At 44.3% G+C, this 22,886-nt stretch overlaps 1 long non-coding RNA gene across 5 annotated transcripts; it reads right to left on the bottom strand.

Annotated features, from left to right (window-relative positions):
* Positions 1 to 533: 533 nt before the first annotated feature.
* Positions 534 to 22,228, bottom strand: LOC145721870 (uncharacterized). 5 transcript variants are annotated; one of them, XR_014145854.1, is made up of 6 exons: positions 20,307 to 22,228; positions 16,402 to 16,535; positions 13,773 to 13,921; positions 13,378 to 13,436; positions 8,998 to 12,371; positions 534 to 6,464 (listed from the first exon to the last, which is right to left on the bottom strand). It is a non-coding gene; the product is annotated as an uncharacterized LOC145721870 (long non-coding RNA). The 5 variants fall into 5 exon arrangements; XR_014145851.1 differs by lacking the exon at positions 20,307 to 22,228 and adding an exon at positions 7,504 to 7,658 and having other exon boundaries at positions 16,402 to 18,040; XR_014145852.1 differs by lacking the exon at positions 20,307 to 22,228 and having other exon boundaries at positions 8,998 to 9,112; positions 9,212 to 12,371; positions 16,402 to 18,040.
* Between the last annotated feature and the right edge of the window lie 658 nt (positions 22,229 to 22,886).

Below are 22,886 nucleotides of genomic sequence, written 5' to 3'. Positions count from 1 at the left end.
GCGCTCCTGGATGGACAGCAGCACAAGGAGATGGCCTCATGGTCAACGAGATCCCGGCCGACGGATGCCCGCTGCCTTGGCACTGTGTCTGGCTCTGGGAGTGAAACGGAGAGGAGACTGGGCTGAGACCACGTTTCCATCCCCACCCCCATCCCCCAAGAAAATGGAGGCTTAGGATACAAATTAAGTTAGCTATGGGGGTTGACCAATATTCTTAGATCCTATTGAGTAGAATTCCACTCTGGGGAAAAATTAAGGATACATGGATCCACTAAAAACCACTGAAAAGATACATACCCAACATTCATAGTGGTTAACTCTGGGTGGTGAAACTACTGGATCTTTCTCTTTCTCCCTCCCTCCCTCCCTTCCTTCTCTTCCTTCCTTCCTTCTTTTTCCTTCTTTCCTCTCTCTCTTTAAATGTATCTTCATTTCTAGTTTTCCATAATGAACTATTTTCTAATTTTCTACAATGAACTTGTTAGGAAAAAACAACACAATAAAATAAGAAAAATGAAAAAATAATCAGCGTGCAGGGTTTATTCCATTTTATTCTGAGGATGAAAGAGAGTCCACTGATGTGTGTTTGGTTTTCATGCTGGGCCTGGGACAAGCCAAAGATCTCCAGTGTACTCTGGACTGTCTTTCATCCTTCCTCCTCTTCTATAAATAGCTGGGATTCTGGTCTTTCTAGAAAACTTCCAAGAACCTTCTTTGCAGAGGACCTGCCATTTGTATCTGCTAAATTGGCTTTTGTCCTTCACAGTTTGGGAGTTTGCAGTTGAGAGAGATTACATTTAAGGCGCTTTCCCTCCTTCATCCAAGCAGGACACTGGCTGTCTTATTTACCTGTGCTTGAGAGGCTGAAATAACTGATAGCATTTGATGCTGAGGGCAAAATCTAAATAACATTAAGGGCATTTATTAAGAGGAGGCAATTGCATTAAATTCCCAATTCCTTGTAGTGTAGAGAAATGGCTAAACTAGTCGCGTTTAGTTTCGATCAGAACCTACCACCCTCACTCAGTTTCATATGGACATCTGATAAGAAATTAAATTAACCAAACTAGGTGAACTATATACCGTGTATATTTCTAATTATGGTCTGGAATCCCCATGGCACCCAGCAGGCCTCTGGGATAACCTAGTCCCTGAATCACTTTGTGAGAACTCAGAAAATGAAAATTAATTTAAATCCTGGCCTATGGCTGGGCAAGTAAATTTATTGCCCCCCGCCCCCCAAATCCTATCTGTTCTGGTTTTAAAGTTCTAGACTGAAAGCGTTTTGCCTTTTCCATGCCATTAACTACTACCCACCTCAGCCCCTACATACGAGATAATTAGAAGAAGATTCAGGGTGAGTCTTTGATGGCCTTCCATATCTAGAAGTTGCAAGAAGGTGATTTCTAATAACTACCCAATAATGTGATAAGTCAGAGACCTGATTCCTTCCCCCCAACATCCATGCCCTCTTGCTTCTACCTTGTGCATATTTCTTGAATGAAAACAGCTTTTCTCCATCTTCACAGACACTTCCCCGGGCCAGCCATGGATACCTGCCATCTTAGCTTCCCACCTGGTCTTCAGGAAGTACCATCCTTCTAAAACACAAGTGCAATCCTGCCCTTATCTCTTCCAAAGCTCTGCAATAGATCCCCACTGCTCTTGGGGTAAAACTGAAACTCTTCCTCCTAGCTTTCAAGGCTTTTCATTAGAGGTTGTTAACCAGAAGCCTGTGGGATGATAGGTTTTGCTTGGCTCACACAGTGCTTTTATAAATTTCAAGTAAAGCCAATGTTTATAATTTTGAAAATTTTGTGTACAAACCAAAATGTAAGGCTTCCTTTGGAAAATCAGGGTATCTGCTAACACTGGGCACAGGCTCTCACATGGAAAGAACTGTCTAGAGCAGAGTCGGGGTTTCCCATGTGGATGGAGGCTCTGTTCTTTAGCTCTCAGGCGGCACCACCCTGTTATAAGTCCTTCCTACGGTTCTTTGAGGTTACCTGTCTGACACTGTGGATGGGTAGGCTGTATGTGACTGACCCCTGGACACTGTGCCATTTCATCTCGCACTGCTCTTTCTTCATGCATGCCTGGTCCAGGTGGGCTAACTTCTCTCAGTCTCCCCTGCCCAGCCCACCCTCCCATATGCACAATCCGGGCTCTCTGCCCCCCCTCCCCCTTGAGGATGTCTAATTCCAACTCATTCTTCGAGGCCTAACATAAGTGTTCCTTTCTTAGGAATAGTCTGCCCTGACCTCACCTACCCAGACCCCCAGCCCAGGTCATGTTCTAATTGTTCCTCCTAAGAGTGCCCTATCGTGTAGGGCCTGAATTTGGTGCTCCGCAGTATGTGCTGCCTGTGGGCATCTGGTGAAATTGGGAGGCCCTCAAATGGCCCCACTGCAAGCTCCCAGCCCCCCTCTGCTGCCCCAGCCAAACAAGCCTCCTTATCCCACGGCCCCGGGGGCAGTTCCTGCTCCTCTCTGACTAGCGGGTTTCAGTTCCCTGCTGCCTCCTGGAAGTATTCAAACAAGCCAGTTGCATCTTTTTGCAGGAACCAAGGGCACCCCACCTTCTTTTTTTTTTTAAAGACTTTATTTATTTATTTGTCAGAGAGATAGAGAGCACAAGCAGGGGGAGCAGCAGAGGGAGAGGGAGAAGCAGGCTCCCCCCTGAGCAGGGAGCCCGATGTGGGGCTTGATCCCAGGACCCCCGAGCAGAGGGCCGATGCTTAACTGACTGAGCCAGCCAGGCGCCCCACATCCCACCTTCTTGATACTGCAAAGCTTGCCTCTCACAGCCCTGATGATTCACTCTGTCTCTGAGTGCAACCCTTTTGTGGCCTCATATGGCCTGTGGTGTCCTCCTTCCCCAGACTGTGAGTATATACGTGACCAACAAACTGCTTGAGCCTCCCCTGTCCAGTGTCAAGGGTATGTATTCAGCCATCCCTACAGCCCTAGGTTGGGAATCCCTCCTTCAACAATAGGGGGTAACTAAAACACCCCACATGTACCATCACTCCTTGCTCACTTGCCTTCCCCCACCCCCACCCTGACCCCAGACCATCCACTCCACGAGGCCAGGGGCAGGAGAATGAGGATGGGCATACTGTGTGCCTCCAAATCCCCAGTACGTAGCACAGAGCTTGGCACACAGCAGGCACTTGGTAAACTCTTGCTGGAACTGTCTCAGCGCGGTGGTGGACGTCTCATGGGTGGGAAGTTCAGCCAGAGTGCAGAAGATGAGCATCTTTCTGGGACTGCAGAGGACGTCTGCCCTGGATGACACTGCACTTCTCAATTCTTAAGAGTCCGTGATGCCAGCAGTCTGTCACTTCATTTCAGATTCATGCAGTTGCTTGTTTTGCCAAATAAGACAGGGTAGAAAACCAGCCATTTTTCACCAGGAAGCAGAACTCTCAGCTTTCAAGATGCACTCACTAATGTCAAACAGCCTTCGGTTTCCAGAACTAGGAGCCCAGTGCAAGGAGCAGGACAGAGCTATGTAAGATATGAAGAAGGTGCAGAACTGAATGCCATTTGTTCCAAAGAGCACTATCACAGCCCCCGGGTGCTCCCTGGGGTAGGAAAAAAAAAAAAGCCCTACCATCTGCAGATGGTTTAGCAACAAATTTATGCCATTTCCATGTGTTAGTAATGCAGTTCTAGAAATGAATCTAATCAAGGGGCTGTTTTAGCAGCAAGGATGTTCTCACTTAAATCCAGAAAACCATTTCCGTCCAGATTTTTAAAGATCACAATCCAGCTGAGTTTCTGTAATATGCCATTTAAACATCTTGGAAATAAATGTATGTATTAAAATAGTAGCAACACCAATGGGTTATCATGGAGCATTGTAAAGCATCATCGTGTAACATTATGGGACTTCAGAGAGGATATATATTCGCAATTTAAATTTTAAGAATGCTCCACAGCTTTTTCTTTCATTTATTGAGTTAAAATCCAAACTGTTTTAGAGGCATAAATTTTACATATTTTAGAGTTATAAATTTTGCAGCTTATGCAGAATTTATGCTGGTCAGACCAATCAGAGAAGGGGCTGGAAATGCTTCATTTTAGGTTATGCCCACACATGAAACTAACTGGACTAAGTTCAATTCATAATTTGATCAAACCTTTGGCTTAAGAAAATCTTAGTTTTGTTCAAACTCTATCCCAGGGGTGAGGAAAGATGTCAAATAGAGACAAATTATTAGAACCAAAAACCCTGCTTTCTAAGGGAGACAATGGAGTGAAGTGGTTCTGAGCTCAGGCCTTAGATTTCACTGCCCTGGGTTCTAATCCTGGCTCTGCCACTTATTAGCTACCTTGGTTTGAGCAGATTACTTAACCACCCCCAACCTCATCATCTTAAAACGGCAACAATAGGAATACTTATGTCATGGTGATGTTGTGAGGATTATAGGTGAAAATGCATATAAATGTTTATCATATCTACTGGCACATAAAAAGCACTCTTTAAATGTCCACTATTATTACTATTATTATTTGAGATCGGTTTCACAAAATATCCCAGCAATGAAATCTTTGAAAATTTGATTCTGCAACTGGCTGTTGGAATCCAGAATTTGCCTCTTGGATTGCCATGGCCATTGGCTCCCCACCAGTTTCCATAATTTAATTAACAAACATGTGACTGTGCCACTTCCCAGAAGGGAAAAAGCCAAGGAAAAGTAGGGATGGAATTTGGTATTATATACAATAATATAAAATCAGGAAGGGACATTATCATTCAAGTCGGTAATGAATCAAAAACCCAGCCAAGGTATCAGGCCTTCTGGGTAAGGAGTCAGGGGCACCTGGGTGGTTCAGTCGTTAAGCGTCCGCCTTCAGCTCAGGTCCTGGGATCGAGCCCCACGTCGGGCTCCCTATTCCACCAGAAGCCTGCTTCTCCCTGTCCCACTCCCCGTGCTTGTGTTCCTTCTCTTGCTGTGTCTCTCTCTTTCAAATAAATAAATAAAATCTTTAAAAGAAGAAAAAAAGGAATCATTATCACACAGAAAGTGGCTGGCCTCAGATTTCCTTGGATCTGGGAGCATCAGCCCCCATTATCAAGTGATGTCCTTGGGGGGCTGTTATGCCATGACTGGGCTTGGCCATTTGGAGTCTGAGACACAAGGCCTGCACTGCTAATGGGCATCTCGAGTAGTTTCAAGTTTCCACAATTGGACTGTTGTCCCCATGAGACTTGACATGGAAAAGTGGGTCTTGGCACTGGCATGTTGTGTCCCTGTCTTCAATGCCTGTCCTCTAGCTCTGATTTTCTGCAGCACCAACACACATCACTTAGGACATTGGTCAAGTAAGATAGACAAGACTATCCAACTTACTCAGAAAAGGATAATCATTTTCCTCTGGATAGAGCCAACTGTGCCCAGCATTCTGAGGATTATTTCACCATGACTTACTTGTAGGAAGGCAGGTAAGAAAGCATATTCTCTGTCACCTCCCAAGAGGCAAGTACTCAATGTGAAGGGGGACACACAATTTGCTTATTGTTACCTTCATAACTAAACTGTTGCAGGTTAACATTATCTATATGAACAATTCGAAAATATATAAACATGCTGTGGGCAGGAATCATGGTGATCTTCTTACTCACCATGGGATGCCTAGAATCTAGCCCAGTCCCTAGAACACAGTGTGTATTCATGAATATTTAATGAGTGAATAAGTGGGTAAATGAATATATATGAGCTCTCTCACTTTTGTGCCTCAGTCTGAAATCTCTTTCTACCTTTGACCATTCAGTAAACTTCTACTCATCCTAAAAGCTTCTCCTCAGTTGCCATTCATCCTATAAAATGATTGCTTTCATTTCAGGTAGGGGAAGTCCTCTTTGTCTCTTCTGCCACAGTATCCAGCACATACCTCCATGTCAAGATTTCTAGATGCAAACAACAAAACCCACTCTGGCTGGTTCAAGCAGGAAGAGATGTGTTAAAGGATACTGGGGGGGCTCACAAAATTTTGAAGAGGGATCGAGAACCAGGTCTCAGAGCTCCCTAGCTAGAAGTACGAGCAAGGGAAGAGCCCGATCACACTAGCTGCTTGAGGAAGACATGGCAGCTCCTGCCGCTGACCCCTAGCACTGATCACCCAAAGCAGACCTGAGGAGACAGGCATGGGGGCTCCAGCCACCTCTGAACTAGACACCTCTACCACTCGTCCCGTCAGAAGATTCCACCTTGTAGTGTATGGCTGCTACCTCATGTTGACCATTTCTGTCTCCACTTGTGCTAGTACATGTGATTGGAAGAACGCAGGCCACGTGCCTGAGCTTCAGCTGCAAGTGGTCCGCGAAATGGAAGTTTTACTTTCCAGTCTGTGTAGCAGAGGAAGGCAAGCCAGAAGGTGTTGAGTGAGCCATCTAACCATGTGCACTCTGCTTCGTAGCACCACTGTCTCCTTCACTTGGTATGAGTTCCTTACAATCTGAGAGAGAAAAAAAAAGAAGCACCATGAAGGATCAGTACAGAAAATCCAATATCTGACCAGCTGGAGTTCCAAAAAAAGAAAACAGAGAAAAAGGAGAGAAAGAAATAACACCAATGTATTTCCCAAGATGAAGGTTAAGAATTTCTACACTGAAAGGTGTGAATTTTAAAGGTCCTCTCTTAGACACATCTCCAACAAATTTCAGAGCACCAAAGATAAAGAAAAGACCCTAAAAACTTCAGAGAGAGAAAAAAGTCATCTACAAAGGACCGAAAAAAAACAGACTGGCACAACAATGCCAGGTGCTGAAAGAAAATGGAACAACACCTTTAAATTGAAGACAATATGGTCTTCGACTTGAATTCTATCCCAGATAAGATGTCATTAAATAATAATGGCAAGATAGATTTTGTTACATGCAAGACTCAGGAAGTTTACCTCCTATCCATTGTTCACATGGGAGTTACTAGAGGAGATGTGCTCCAGTAAAATGAGGAAGTAAGTCAAGAAAGAGGAAGTCATAAGATCCAGGGAATGGTGTGTCCAATTTAGAGGAGAATGGAAGAGAAGGAAAACACCAGCTAATTATGAGTCCCAGAAGGCAATCAGTCTAAATTAGAGGAGACAAATGGAGAGTGCCAAGAGGAGGTCTCTGGGGGGAATACAATGTCTATAAACTAGACACTATGCTGGAGACATTTTAGGAACATAAGCAGATGATAAAGGCAGAAAATATAAAAATTAAGGCAATTAGAAATTCCAGGAAAAATTAAAAAACCAAGATGAATGTTATCATAGCGTATTACTCTTCCTCCAGAAAAATAATGAAGACTGTTTAATGATTTTCAATTTTTAAAACCAGCAAAAGACAAAGCCTGCACAGCAAAGACTATAAATATTATGACTCTGGTTAGTGTAAAGCTACAAATTCAGATGAGAGATGTTAGGCAGGGAGGGGAGATTATGGGAAGGAAAGGACGACTATGTACTAAATAGTATCTTACAAAGCAAGGAGTATAGCACCCAGCATTCTTACCCCCATCTTCTCGTAATAGCACCTCAATTTTCCTTGGGGTCATTTCTCCTCCCCACCACATGCAGTCTTAGTGAGAATGTCAATCCACATGTCCTACACTCTGTAGCCAATGGGTGAGCATGTGGTCCATTATAAACCATTCAGACTTTCTCTTCCTGGTAAATTAAGAATCTCCATTAATTCGCATTGGGCAGTGCCATAAAAAGACACTGCATTAATTCTCAGAACAACCTTAGATTCCCAGAACACCCCCTATTCATGGCTTTTCTGAAGGCTGACTCTTCAGCTTCTTTGATTCTGGGGATATCTGTCCTCCTCACTAACCCCCAATCCAATTTTTGCATAACTTAGCAAGAATTGGATTCAACTGGTAAGATATAATAAGATAAATAGAAATGCAATTACAGCATTTTAAATTACAAAAGCTGGAACCGAGAATAGTGATATGGGTGTGTTAAGGGCCAGGGGATTAGAGGAGGGAATCCAGTGAGCAAAACTCTCACCTCTTAACAAGAAGTCAATGTAAAAAGTGTAAAGCTGATAAAACATGAAAGGACAACATAGCACATTAGCAGTAACCACCATAATAAAGCTAACTAAATAAATAAGTAAAACTTTAAAATTTAAAAACAGTCATGGTCTCTGGACAAAAGGGACCAGGTAGGGAGATGTCGGACAAGCGACTATTTCTTCTTCTTATAAACTCATCTTAATTTTTCCCTGTGTGTATACATTAATTGATAAAATTTTTAATGTTAAAGAGGTGGGGAATGAAGATTGTTGGTCTATCTATAATGAAGATGGTTCAGAATTTCAAAGCTTCTTCTCAAAATAGAATAGTCAGCCTGGGCAGGGAGGGGCTGTTGCCTCCTCTAATGCCCTCCCTGGAGCCCCACCTGTTGGCCACCTCAAGCATGTCTGCCTTTTCTTGACATGCCCTTGCCAGGCTTAGGTGATTGGCACAGGACTTGGATACTTTGACTTGCTCTCTGCCCATCTCCTTACCCAACTTCACCCCGCTTTTGTGGAAAATCAGAACTAGTCTTATCTCTACTCTTAAGGGATAAGGAAAACAACATCTCCACGTCTTTAAGACCACACGCTTTGTTTTGAATGAGAGGCATAGTTTTCACTGTGCTTGTACGCCATTTTACTGATAATGCAAGGACAGACCCTGATACGGAAGGTGAGGAGATGGCACTTTTCCCAGCGTTGAATTAGGGGAAATCAGAAACTTCAAGTTGTGTTTGTTTTTCTTTAGTGAGTGAAACTCTGGAGATGATTTAAGCCATGCATGGAGACTGTTAGGCAGGACAGACTCTGTGGAAGTAGATGAGAGAGAGGGAGAATCCCAGAGTTCCCAGGCTAACCATCCCAAAGAGGTGATTAGTGTTTCAACATTAGCATTCAGCTCGATTGTCAAAAACGACCTGAGTCATCACAGGAGGCAAAAAGCGGCCACATGCACCCTTTCCCATCTTCACGTTCCTGTACCTTTGGATGAGAGTGACCATCTCCCCCTTGCCACATCCCTCTGCATGCCTGATCCTCGGTCTGAAAGATGGTGAGTGTCAGAGGAGAGGAACGAAGGAAACTGAGGCTGGAAGATCTGAGGGAAGGAATGAGATCAGTTAGAAGTTTTCAGGCCGCAGACAGAGTGGGGTCAGGTGAAGAATTACTCACATTTTAAAGGCAAGCTGCTCTGTACCTTCAGCACGTCACCGAGTCATGTCTGGGAATTCCCCGAGGTGTCTCATAAGTGCTCATGACCAGTTCTCTCATCCTCTACTTTGGTTCTCTTGTTAAGACGTTTGCTTCCTTGGCTCAATTAGCAATTGTAAAATGGTAGGGATGATTCTGTCCCATAAGAAAACGGATGCGATCGCTGCATGTTATGGTCATTATCACAGCGTAGGGCCTCGGACAGTACTAGGAAGTGCTGCTATCAATGAATTGCCCTTATAAAATGTATCCAGCCTATCATGTGGGCATATCACTGGGAGATTCCAATCCCAATCTTATAGACCAGTATTGGTCTATTGGCACAAACTTACATGTCAATAGCACTATTTTGATAAATTACAATGTACTGTTATGGTGAATTTAAACTCAGCTGAAATTCCAAATGATTTCTGTTCAAATTCTGGCTCCAGTATTTAGCATCTGTGTGACCCTATAGGGACAGGTCTAGATTTTTTAGGACCTAAAGCTTATATAATCTGGGGAGCTCTTGAAGAAAAGAATACAAATGCATGAATTCAAAATCAATGCCAGGTCTTGTAAAGAGGCTCATATAACTGAGAGGCCGGGGCTTAAACTTTATTAGCTTCATGGTAGACCTGCCTCTAGGTACATCTCGCCTCTGGGAAAAGTTACACGATCATTCTATATCACAGTATCATCACCTATAAAGTCAGGATAATGACTGTCACTTTGTAGAATCCATATATATATGTATGTATGTATGGTCCAAGGTACCTTGTATTGAGAGTCAGCATTCTAGAACTCAAAAATTGGTCTCGTTATGAATATTCAAGTGTAGAGAGGCCATATACTGTAATGATTAGATTGAAATTTTTCTTTTCCTGAATTCTGATTAATTATGTATGTATGTAGACCAATCCCAATGGACACAGGACTACGTGATCGTCAGTCAATAACATAAACTCTCAGAAATAACACCAAAGTATTGCAATGTGGCAGCAGTCGTCAGATGGGATCTTGGCAAGGACAAGGAAAACAGTTTGAGAGACTGAGGCAGGTAGTGTGAAATGCTGCAGGTTTGAATGTTGACAAAGACTTCACCCCACTGACCACATAACCCTTTTGGGAAGGTATTTTAACAAACACAACCTTGGGGTGCCTGGGTGGTTCAGTCAGTTAAGCATCTGCTTTTGGCTCAGGTCATGATCCCAAGGTCCTGGGATCAAGCCCCACATCGGGCTCCCTGCTTGGCGGGAAGCCTGCTTCCCCTGCTTGTACTCTCTCGTGCTCTCTCTCTCTGTCAAATAAATAAATAAAATCTTAAAAAACAAAACAAAATAACACAACCTCATTTAAGCCTCATGGCAGCTCTGGAGAGCAGAGTAACGGTGATGAGCACCCTTCAGAGGGCCTTTTTTGGCAAGCCCACTTTACAGAGCAGCCGGGAGTCAATCCTACTCCGTCATCATCACTCACTGAGTGTCTCCCAAGTGTCAGATATTGTGCTAAGTACTTCACATGTGTTTTCTCATGTAATCCTCTGTGTACTATTATGTTCATTTGACATTGAACCATCAGAGCTGAGGTTCAATATCTTGCCAAGGACGTGTAACAATATATTAAGTTATGATAGTTTTGAGCATTTTTATAAGTATGTTAACAGATTTGGAATCCATTTTGGAACTCATAGAAGGTTTGGAACCCGTGGAGAAATTACCTAAGGGCCCTGGGCTACATATGGAACTGAATCTGCATCCTCTATAAGAGAATACATTCTCCTCAAGGATTAACATGCATAACAGCACCAAGACTGCAGGTAGATTCAATCATTTCTGGGCTATGTCCTATTTATCTCTGTATTGCTAATGTCTAGTACAGTTGCTGCCTAAATGTTGTGAGATGAAGAAGTGAATGAATATTTTGGTCGTGTGGCAAATGAGGGGCAGGGCCAAGAAATCTAGGTCTCTGGACTCCTAGCCAGAGTCCTATCACTATTAACACGGCTGTCCCCTCTCTACGGAGGTTTGGTAAACTTGCTGTAAAAGAGACCCCAAATACAATGGCTTAAACAACATAGAAGTTTATAACCTTCTTATGCAAAAGTCCATGTAGTCATTTCAAGAGAGAAAGAGGTGAAGAAAAGCCAGCCCCCTCCTTGTACTCACCTAACCAGGAAGCTTCATATCACTTCCAGGCACATTTTACGTGCCAAACGTGCCAAACTAGTCACGTGGCCACATCTAGCCACATGGGATGTTGGGAAATGGAGTCCTTATGCCCATCTAAAATTTCTATTACTATCAAAGGCAGGGGAAGGGTAGGGCTCGCCAGAGGGACAAGCCACTTTGCACAGTGGGCAAAGCATTAACAGGTGGAAGCGGGGGCGGGGGGAGGGGGAGGTTTCCCCACCTGCAAAATCCAATAATAATTATAACTACCCTGAGGCTCAGGTTTTTCAACTCTAAATAAAACAACAATGCTAATTAATTTAGTGAGCATGTTCGGTGCTCTGGATGCTATACCATATACTTACTTTATATATGTGTTTTAAGGCGCCTGGGTGGCTCAGTCGGTTAAGCGTCTGCCTTCAGCTCAGGTCATGATCCGGGAGTCCCGGGTGGAGCCCCGAATCGGGCTCCCTGCTCAGCAAGGAGTCTGCTTCTCCCTCTCCCTCTGCCCCTCCCCCCTGCTCATGTGTGCGCTCTCTCTCTCTCTCTCTCCCTCACAAAAATAAATAAATCTTTATATATGTGATTTAATCCAATCTTCCCAACAACCCTTCAGGCCAGCATTCTTACCACCCCTTTCCTTTTAGAGAGAAGGAAACTAAGCCTCAGAGAAGTTACATAACTTGCTCAAGATGTCACACAGTGAGTGTGTGAGTGACGCAGCCCGAGCTGGGCTTGCGGACTCCACAGCCCACGCATGGACCCCCCTGCGCAACCCGGGAGAGGAGGTTGTCTCAGTGCCGTATCTGCCCCGCACCCTTGTCATCAGCGTGAAGGGTGATGCGACGGATGGAGGACATGGTTGGTCCCCTCCTCTTTCCTCAAGGAGGGCAGTGTGCCGCGCTGGGGCTTCAGGCGCCCTTGCCTGAGTTGAGTAAAGAACCTGGCTCCCGAACGGGGACTGTCCAGAAACAGTTCATGGTTGCTGGAGATAGGCTGGAGGCGAGAGGAGGAGGAATCCAGGTTTGAGGAGAGAAGAGGAAAAAGCAATAAACTGAAAATCACAGCTCTGTAGGCAATGGAATCTATTACTCAGAGATTAAAATGTCACAAGGAGTACACGTCAGCTCTAGACCTTGGAAAATGTTTTTTCCATCATAATTACTTCTTGCCACCAACACAGGACTATTTCCCTTCCTAGGGAGGAGATTGCCCAACTTGATTGATGTCTTTCTAGCTTTCTGCAGACCTCAAAAGTTGCCACTTACGTTTATTCATAGTATTAACAATGGCCAACACCAACGGGCACTTATCATATACCAGCTACTTACAGCTTATTAAGCCTTCAATAACCCTGTGAGATGGATACTATTCATTTCTCCCCCATCTTACAGATGAGGAAACTGAGGCACAGAGACGTAGGTTAATGTGCCTAACCTCACACAGATGGTAAGAGGAGAGTCAGCATTTGAGCCCAGCTCATCTGTTTAGAAGTGTGATCTTAAACACTCGTGGAAACTTCCTCCTCACAGCCCAATTCTATTTGTGGGAAAGCAGGAAATAACACATGGCACATCAACCCTGAATACTTCAGTATGTGATTCCTTCAATCAAGAATATTGTCCCATGTAACCATGGCTCGGTTTCCATCAAAGTCAGGAAATAAACACTGCTGGACCACCACAGTCTAATCCTCAGCCCCATTCAAGTCATGCTGATTGTCTCAATTGTGTCCTTTATGGCAAAACAATCCAGTCCAGAACCAAGTGACAGTGGGTTTTATCTGGTCCCCTTCGGTCTGGAATAGCTTCTTAATCCTTCCTTGGTCTTTCATGACCCCTGACATCTTTTGAAGATTTCAAGGCCAGTTATGTTGGAGGATGTCCCTCAGTTTGGGGCTGTCTGCAAGCTATGACTTTGTTAAACTAACATTTGTTGAGTGGAGCACAAGGTGGCAGAGGGTAAGCCGCAAGAGAAATTGAAATAGAAGTTTATTACTCACAGGTCCTGGAGAAAGTACACAGCACACCTTGAGGGTCCACACTGGGAGGTCGAGGCAGACTGCAGACAGAGAGAGATAGAACCTGGATCACATGCCTTTCTCAGACTCCATGGGTGCAGTGCTTTAGGGTTCCCCAGCGAGGGCCGTATTGCTCAATCCAAACCAAACCAGTGGGCAGATACCAAGGCCCAAACTCCTTAGGTCTTGGGTTTGGCATGGGACCCCATGCCATAAGGAAGGGCTGTTCAGATGTGTTGTTGCTGTGGGAGAATGGGAAAAGCACTTTAACCACTGCTGAGGATGTGTTTTCTTTCTGTGTGTGAGCAGGCCCAGGAGACGCTGGGAAACCAGAAGAGGAAAAAGGCGTTAAAAGAAAAAAAAAACAAAAACCAAACCTCAGGGACTTCAGCCTCACATTTGGAAATCATGTTCTCCTCCATCATCATTATTGACAAAGGCAAGGATCCTGGGCATGCGTTATGATTCTGGCTTTCAAAAGCAGGTTCAGCCGGGACAGCTTTCATCTGGGTCTGCAGGCACATTTCTGACAGGGCAGCAAAAGTAAGCTGGCATCGCTAGCCCTGAGTCCTGTCTGCCCTGCCCCACTCCCTCCTCCTCCTCCAACTCCCTTCCTTCAACTCTCCAACAGCAATTAGCCAAGATTTCAGTGAGACTAAACTTTAGGAAGAGTGGGAGCCCCCCCCCAAGCTTTTTTTAAATTAAGTTTTTATTGTGTAAAACATACATGTCATAAAATTTACCATTTTAGCCATTTTTCAATTGGCATTAAGTACATTGACATTGTTGGCAACATCATCACTCTCAATCTCCACAACTCTTCTCATCGTGTGAAACTGAAACTCCGTACCCATTAAACAGTAACTCCCCATTCTTCCCTGCCCTGGCCCCTGGCGGCTACCATTTTTCTTCCATGTCTGTGAATTTGATTACTCCAGATACCACATCTGAGTGGAATCATAGAGTATTTGTCCTTTTATGACTGGCTTATTTCACTTAGCATCATGCCCTCAAGGTTCCTCTGTGTTGTAGCATGGGTCAGAATTTCCTTCCTTTTTAAGTCTGAGTACCCCTGAAGCTCTTAAAAGTTACATAACTATATTTGTCTGCTAGGGCTGCCACAGCAAAATACCACAGGCTGGGTGGCTGAAACAACAGATCCTGATTTTCTCACAGTTCTGGAAGCTGGAAGTCCAAGATCAAGGTATCAGCTGGTTTCCTCTGAGGCCTCTCTCCTTCGCTTGGAGGCAGCCACCTTCTGGCTGTGTCCTCACACAGCCTTTCCTTGTGTGCATGCATCCATCCCTGATCCAAATTTCCTCTTATCAGTTCACCCCTCAGATTGGATTAGAGCCCACCCTAATCTTAACTTAATCACCTCTCTGAAGGCCCTATCTATAAATACAGTCACATTCCAAGGGACTGGGGGTTAGGGCTTCAACATATGAATTCTGGGAACACACTTCAGCCCATAACCTTCCTGAGAAACACATTCCTCAACTGAATGAAAATCATCATGGTCCCCTTCTGGGTGCTGGTTCGGCTTATGCCCATGAAGCACTTGGCATAGCGCTAGGGTACAGCAACTTCTGTGTGGGACCAGCTAGCATCATTGCTGTGTTTTCCCAAGTCTTAGTATGGGTCCTTCCAGCATATATTGGGTGCTCACTTAACAACATGTGTGACTCCTTCCATCTTGGATTGGGTCGGGGCTGGGGCAGCTAGAGGAAAAACACTCAGGGTCATACTGCTGTGGGAAAGAGAAAGAATGGGGAGGCAAACACAGACGTCACCTGCTAAACGACCCTGCCCCAGCTAACCTGGGATTACCAAGCTGCCTTATGTTCATGATGAATAGTCTTAACAGTTACAACTGACTGTGTGCCAGGCATTGAACCCGCCGCTCTGCAGGTGTCTCATTTAATCCTCAAGTAGCTACTCTTCTCATCCCTACTGCTCAGATGACAACCGAGGCCCACAGAGTTTAAGTAGTTTGCCGAGTCACATAGATTGCAAGTGCTAGAGACAGCATTCAGGCCCAGAAGTTCTGCGAGGTGAGCCCAAGAACTTCTGCTGAAAATGACATAAAAATTACCTATGCCTGTGAATAAGGATAATAAAAAACACTTATATAATAAGGGGGGTATGGTGAGAGGATAGGCTACTGGCTATTTTTCTTTCATTAAAATCTTCCAGTTCTTCAATTGTGTCTGTGACATTTATTATTTTCTCTTTGTTTTAAGAAAAGACGTTGCATGTTGGGGTGCTCCTCCCTTGAGAATTAAAAGAAAATCACATATACTTCCTCTTCAGTGTTGCTGCATAAAGAGTTGTCCTGTTTGTCCTCACCCGGGATTTTAAGAGCAAGCAGCCACCTGGCCCCTCAGAACTCCTTTGGTCTCCATCAAACATAGATTTTCGAAACATTAAGTTTTTTTCTTTTAACTTTTTTTGTCTCCTCTTTCTCTTTCTCCTCTTTTTTTCTTATTCTCTTTGTTTTTAAAGCAACTTGTATAAATGAGTTTGTATCAGCTTATCCTTGCAATATGTGTGTTGCAAGCTCTGGGTCCCTCATGTTCCAACATGAAGATGGATATCTTGGATTTGAAGAGTTCTGGGGAGAACCACAGAGGGTTGGGTTGTTTCGTTTGTTTTCCCAAGCTCTCAAGGCAGTAAGAAAACCCTAACCTCACCACACTCACCCTTCCAAACCAATTTTTAAGTTTTTCCTCTAAGAAATCAGTCAAGTCCCTATAAAGGACGGCAAGAAAATCCCTCCTGCCACACACCGTCTAACTTCCTGGGTTCCATTAAAACAACTGTCTTTTTCATAAATAATTTCTGATGTCTTTGCCCCCAACCTTGGACAGATTTTGATCTGGAATGATCAAATTCATATGAGATGTAGAATATCAGGAGTAATTACGTATCCTCGATGCTCCCCACCATGACCCAATCTTACTTTTCAGCTTCCCCAGATCTCAGTGACGTCTCCAACTCACTCACCATGTCAACACCCGACTGGCCATGAAATCGGTTACACAGCTCCTTCTGAGTAAGGTGGGTCTTCGCACCTTGCATTGGGTGACCACCATGCCAGCCACAGCTGCTTGGCCAAAGACCTCCGATACGGGCCGGACCTAAAGAGGAGACTGTGAGGGGGCCTGGGCTGAGCACGTGGCCCCACTGGAAAGCTTGAATGCAACACCCAGAGAACATAAGCACAGAGACAGGCAGGAAGAAGAAAATGGGAAAGAGAGGGAAGCAGAAACAGAGGGTGTCTTGAGCAGGGAAGAATTGCTGAGTACAGAACAATGGTTTCTCCTCTTTGGAGGAGACCACACTCCAGTAACTGGAGTTGCTATGGTTTCCTGAATGGTTTTCCAATTCTTCCTAAGGCCTGGTGGTGTTGCTGCGGAGATGGTCTTCTTTGCTAACTCACTGCACATAAGTGTCAAAAAGCCACAAAAAGCCACATCTCCTGAGGTGTCCTCAAGCGTATCATCCGTTTGTGGTTCTTTTGTTTTGTTTTTTTTCTTTGCAAGTGGAAAGAGCCCAACATTCTTGTCTAAAAATGAATCCATAATCTTGTCTCCCAGACCTGTTCTTTCTCATGTATTGTCTATGCCTACTTTTGATATCACTATCCCAATTCTTAGGTTTCTCCCAATACCTTACAAAAGTCTGTCAGTGCATTTGCCAGAGCCTAACAAATCTATCTCTACAATACAGCTCCCAGATCTCAGGGTTGGTAAATAATCCTCTCACACAGCACTACCTTCCCCTCATCACTCTTAGCAGACATTACTAATTGATCACCGCACTCTTTCCCACTTAACTAACCAAGGCTAAAAGCAATAGTAGCTCTATTCTTTGAAGGCTTGTTATACATACCAGCTACTGGGCTAAACATTTTGCATGCCTTAGCTCACTTAATTCTTATTTAAAAAAAAAAAAAAAACCTGTGAAAACATACTATTGGTTTTTTTCCATCGTACAGGTAGAAAAGAGGCTCAGAGAGAGGAGAGAAATAGCCTGGCTTCTCCTTTCCTCCAGCTCTCCTGTCTTTCTCTATGGCTTCCCACTTACTAACTCTAGCTGCAGCCAGTTGGCAGAGCGGCCAGAGAAATGTAGTTTGCAGGAGTCAGCTCCTTGCAGTGCAGAACAAAGTGCAAGACAGGAATTGGATCTGAGACCAAACAGAATGACTGGCGAGAAGCCTCTCCTGATTTCACAGCAAAAAGGAATGTGTCCTGACTCTGAAAACCCAAAGCATTTGATCCAGAAATTTCCTTCTGTACTTAACATCTTTTATCCAATAGTTGCATATTTGCATTTGTGCAGAACAGTTTTGCCGGTCTTTTCTCCTTTGGTCCGTAGGCTCTATAGGTCTTCTGGGAAGACACAAGTGTGAATTAGCGTCACTCTTGTAATACTGCCTAGCCCTGTGCTTTGCTCGATAAATATTTATTAAATGATGAATGATCACCGAGGTGTGTAGCAGGGCGTCAAGGTGTACGCAAGCCACAAGACAAACACCTTACATTTCCCTGGAGAGTCCATTTCACAGTATGGTAGTTAATTTTAAACATAATTTTTATATAAAAACAACCAAAAAACGAAGTCAAACGAAATTTACATGATTTTTTTAAAGATAAACTAAATTCATTTAAAAATACCGTGCTCTTCATGTATTCATTTTGTTTGTTTGTTTGTTTGTTTTTTCTTCAACAAATGTTGACTAAGCTTCTTCTATATGCCAGGCACTGTTCTGGACAGACATGATGCCTGCCTTCAGGAAATTTACAGTACAGTGTGGGCATCAACAACATCCTCTAGAGGACCGGCCAGCAAATGTTTCGGGCTTTGTGGGCCAGTGTTCCTTGTGGCATTACTCAACTCAGGCATTGTAATAGAAAAACAGGGCAAGGGAGGGAAAACTAAATGGGAAGAAATCAGAGAGGGAGATGAACCATGAGAGACTCTGGACTCCGGAAACTCAACTGAGGCTTACAGCAGAGAGGGAGGGGGGGGTCGCAGGATGGGGGAGGCGGGTGACGGGTATTAAGGAGGGCTTACATGGTGATGAGCACTGGGTGTTATGCGCAACTAACGAGTCTTTGAACACTACAACAAAAACTTATAATGTATTATATGTTGGCTACCTGAACATAATGGCAAAAAAAAAAGAAAAACCTGACTAAAAAAAAAAAGAAAGAAAAAGAAAAAAGAAAAGCAGCCAAAGGCAGGAGGGAAACCAGCGAGTGCCCTGGGTCGCGGTAAACCTAGAGCACAAGAACGGGCAGCAGGCTGGATTTGGTTTGCTGACCCCTGTCCAGTGGGGAAAACGGACACTAAATAACGTAGGAAGCCACACTGTCAGAGAATAATATAGTACAACATGCTCCGTGGGCAAAGCCGGCGGCAGTCACTTGGTCCCGGAGCGGGGCGGGCTTCAGCGCCGTGCACCCTGTACGGTCACACGGGGCCCGCTCAGGAGGGACACGGGGCTGGGCTTCATGCTCTGTTGTCACAGTCTGGGGAAATTCTTGATCATTCTGTATTTGACCTCGTGAAGTCAGAAGGGACACTGGCGAGCAAGCGCGTCCGAAGAGGCGCTGTGCCCGGCGTTAGCGTACGCGTGGGCGGACTCGAGGCTGCACACGCGCCCGTGGTGAGCGTGGGCACCCTTGCGGCCGGTCCGAGCCCCGCGGGGCTGCCGGCCCCAGCAGCAGTAGCCGAGGCCGCGGGGGGCGGCAGCCGTGGGGGAGGGGAGGGGCCCCCCCGGAGGCGCCGCCCTGGGATGCACCCTGGAAGACCAGCTTGCCTGTCTGTCCCCAGAGCCGGTCCCTGGAGCACCTGCAAACATGAAGGCACTTCTGGCACTCAGGTAGTTAAGTCTGTCAGCAAAGCATTACAGAATAAGTGTTTGCACTGACATTGCAAGAAAGGATATTAAGGAGTTATTAAAATTGCTCAAAGAATCTAGAATTTCCAGTTTTGAAAACTGTTGCGACAGTGCAAACCAAATACCCATGGGCCTAGATATGGAAATTAATTTTAAAGATGGTCCAAGCCAACAGAATAGTAGGACTTCATACAAAGTTTCAGATAAACCAACAATAACAAGGAAGACGATCTTAAAATTAATTTTCCTTGTGTTTGAAGATCCAGTGATAGACTGCCTAAGGGGGCATTTTGAATTATATAAAAATCATGAAGCTGCTTTTGGTTTCTTGTATGACCTCCACAAGCTGCAGAAGTCATCAGAGGAAACAGCAATATTAAAATATAAATTCGTATGCAAAAATCATATAATTAACATGAGTTCAATAATATAAATACTATGCAAATAGTATTTATTTATTATTTAGCAATAACATAAATTCACATATTAAATGCAGAACATAAAAGTGATTTGCATGAAGAGTTAACTCTTCTTAGAAAAACAGTTCCACAGGCATCATCACCTCCAGATGTACTAAAACTCGTATTTCAAAATAATTTATGGAAAATGTATCCTAGTGTTGTCACGGCCTATAAAATATGCTGCCCCAGTCACAGTTGCATCCGTAGATTTGATTTCAACTGTTGAAATTAAATTTATCAAAACGTTTTTGTGACCTTGCATTTACCAGTGGCCACTAACATTACTTTCCGTGATGTGAATTGAAAATGAAGTTGCTGAACGTAAAAATGTTTACAACCTAATGAATGAACATGTAGGAAAGCAAACCAGAAAAATCCTTGTATCATATTAATCCATATTATTTATTAGCATTATAAAAAACTGACATCAAAGTATGTTTTGGCCATTAAAAAAATGTATATTGTTACTCATATATCACTACTGTTCTTACTACATTTTATACATAATAAAATATTTTTAAAGGAAAAGCTTTATATTTTACCTTTAACTGTCCTTTCTTTCCTACTTTTCAAACAAGGGGCCTGTATTTTCATTCTGCACTGGGCCTCACAAACGATGTGGTCAGCGCTGTGCAGGCATTCAGGCATGCTTTCCTGGGGAAGCAGAAAGGCCCAAAAGTGAGAGGGAGCTTGTTACACCAGACCAGAGTGTGACCCCAGTACCAGCACCTGGGATCCTGTTAGACTTGCAGGCTCTCAAGCTCTGGCACAGAGCCTCTGAGGGTGGACCACAGCAATCTGATTTTAAGCCCCCAGGGGATCCTGATGCCCCCCAGGTTTGAGAATCACTGCTGTCAGGGACTGAGAGGAGTACAGTGTGTATGCTAGGAGTGTGCGAGGAGGCAGGACTGAGTCCTGAAGGCAGTAAGGAGGCAATGGAGTTTTGAAAGCAGGAGGAAAAGCAAAGCCCTTACACAGGTCACAAGGCCCTCAAGGCTCTGTAGGTCCCACTGGTGTCGCCTTCCAGATCTTGTCTTCTACCACTCTCTACCTCAGCCACACTGACATCCTCTGAGGTGCCGGGTACTCTCCTGCCTCAGGGCCTTAGCACCAGTTACTTCCTCTTCCCAGAATGCTTTTACCCCAGAACTCTCTTGCGTTCTTTGGGTGTCTGTTCAAATGTCACCTTCTCAGGAAGGCCCTCCCCAGCCACCCTATTTAAAAGTGCCCCCTCAATACACACACACACACTCCCACCCTGATACCTTTTCCTTGTTTTATCTTTCTCCATTGCACATACCAATGCCTGTTACATTGCTTTCTTATTTTTCGGGTTAATTATCTATCTTCCCCCACTTCCTTCTGGAAAGGTGGTTCTGCGAAGGTAGTGGTTTTGTTCTGTTTCATTTACTGACATATTCCCAGAGCCTAAAAGTGCCTGGTTTTCAGGAACAGCAGAAAAAATAAGAAAGGGAACACTCAATAAATATTGAATGAACAAATAAAGAGATTTCAATTCAAACACACAACAATAATGAATAAGGAAAGGGTTCCCATGACCTGGTTAATAAAGTTGCTAGCGGTTCTTAACTTGGGGCTACGAACTGGGTTTGGTCATTGAGGTAGAGACCCACTAGGGCTCTGGGAGGGGAAAAATCCATGTGACCATGGAAGCCTCGTGTGGCACCACAAAGTCAATGCGTGGAGGAAAGTATCCTTAGGCTCTCTGTAAGGGAGAAATAAACCTTGTTGGGATAAATCATTGAGATTTCGGGGCTTATTTGTTATTGCACCTTAGCCTCGCCTAGCCTGCCTAGCCTTACTATTAGAGTCCTTACCAACAAGCAGTGATTGAGAGCAAACTCAGAAAAAAATGAGTCTTCTGAGTAACTGTAAGTTATAAGGGGATCCCGTACCTTGTTCACAAGTCTAAGTATGCGAAAATGCGGCCGGCATAATGTCCCAATGGTAAAACACAGAAACTGCAAAACGAATACATAAAAGTATACAGATAGGAGGCAGAATCTACAAGTATGGGCTATGAATTAGTCTGTCTGGGTTTGAATCTCAGCTTTCCCACTTACCTTGAACAGGTTAATTAGCCCCTCTGGGTCTCAGCTTCCTCATAGGTAAATAAGGATAATAGCATAAGCTACTTCGTAGAATTGTTGAAGGATTGGATGCAGTCAGGGGAGTCAAGGACTGGGTTCTAAGTGCCTGACATGTACCAACTCTAAATCTTCACAGCAGCTCACTGAGATAGGTACTATTTTATCCCCATTTTATAGACAATGAAACAGATGCACAGAGAGATTAAGTAACTTGCCCAAGGCCACACAGCAAGTGAGTAATGGAGCTGGGATTTGAATTCTCAGCCTGACTGTAGGGGCAGGGATGAACCATGAGCTGGGAGTCAGGCAGACTTGAGGCAAATCTCAGCCCCAACACTCACTAACCAATTGACTTTGAGACAACAACTTCACTTTTTGCACTCATGATCTCTCCTAAATTAGGAAAATAGTAAAAAAAAAAAAAAAAAAATATATATATATATATATATATATATATATATATATATATATATATATTTGGGGTGCCTAGGTGGCTCAGTCCTTAAGCGCCTGCCTTCAGCTCAGGTCATGATCCCGGGGTCCTGGGATCGAGCCTCACGTCAGGCTTCCTGCTCAGCAGGAGGTCTGCTTCTCCCTCCCCCATGCCCCCTGCTTGTGTTCCTCTCTTGCTGTGCCTCTCTCTGTCAAATGAATCAATAAAATCTTTTTTTTTAAATATATTTATAATAATACCTACAACAGAGTGGGTCAGTTGGGATAATGTATATAAAGTACCCCCCCACTCCCACCCGCCTGGCCCAGGCTAGATACTCAGTAGATGTTAGCTGTTGTTGTAATGATAACGTTCCACATGGACACAGCCCGAGCATGTGTCTGGAATAGAGTCACAATAAGGCGGAACATTTGGTCAGCCTCTTCCGCTCCCCATCGGAGCGTACGGGAAGCCCTCGGCCCTTGTTCTGATGTTACACATCTAAGAGTGCGGCCCAGGTAAGCAGAGGCAGCCCCTTCTCAATTCCTCGGGTTACACAGGTGATGGAGAGCCCCTAG

This window comes from Leptonychotes weddellii, chromosome 5 (genome assembly GCF_054177405.1).
Source record: "Leptonychotes weddellii isolate Sample4059 chromosome 5, ASM5417740v2, whole genome shotgun sequence".
In the NCBI taxonomy this organism is placed as follows: Eukaryota; Metazoa; Chordata; class Mammalia; order Carnivora; family Phocidae; genus Leptonychotes; species Leptonychotes weddellii.
The sequence above is the reverse complement of the archived record's forward strand: the minus strand, read 5'-3'. Positions and strand labels throughout refer to the sequence as shown.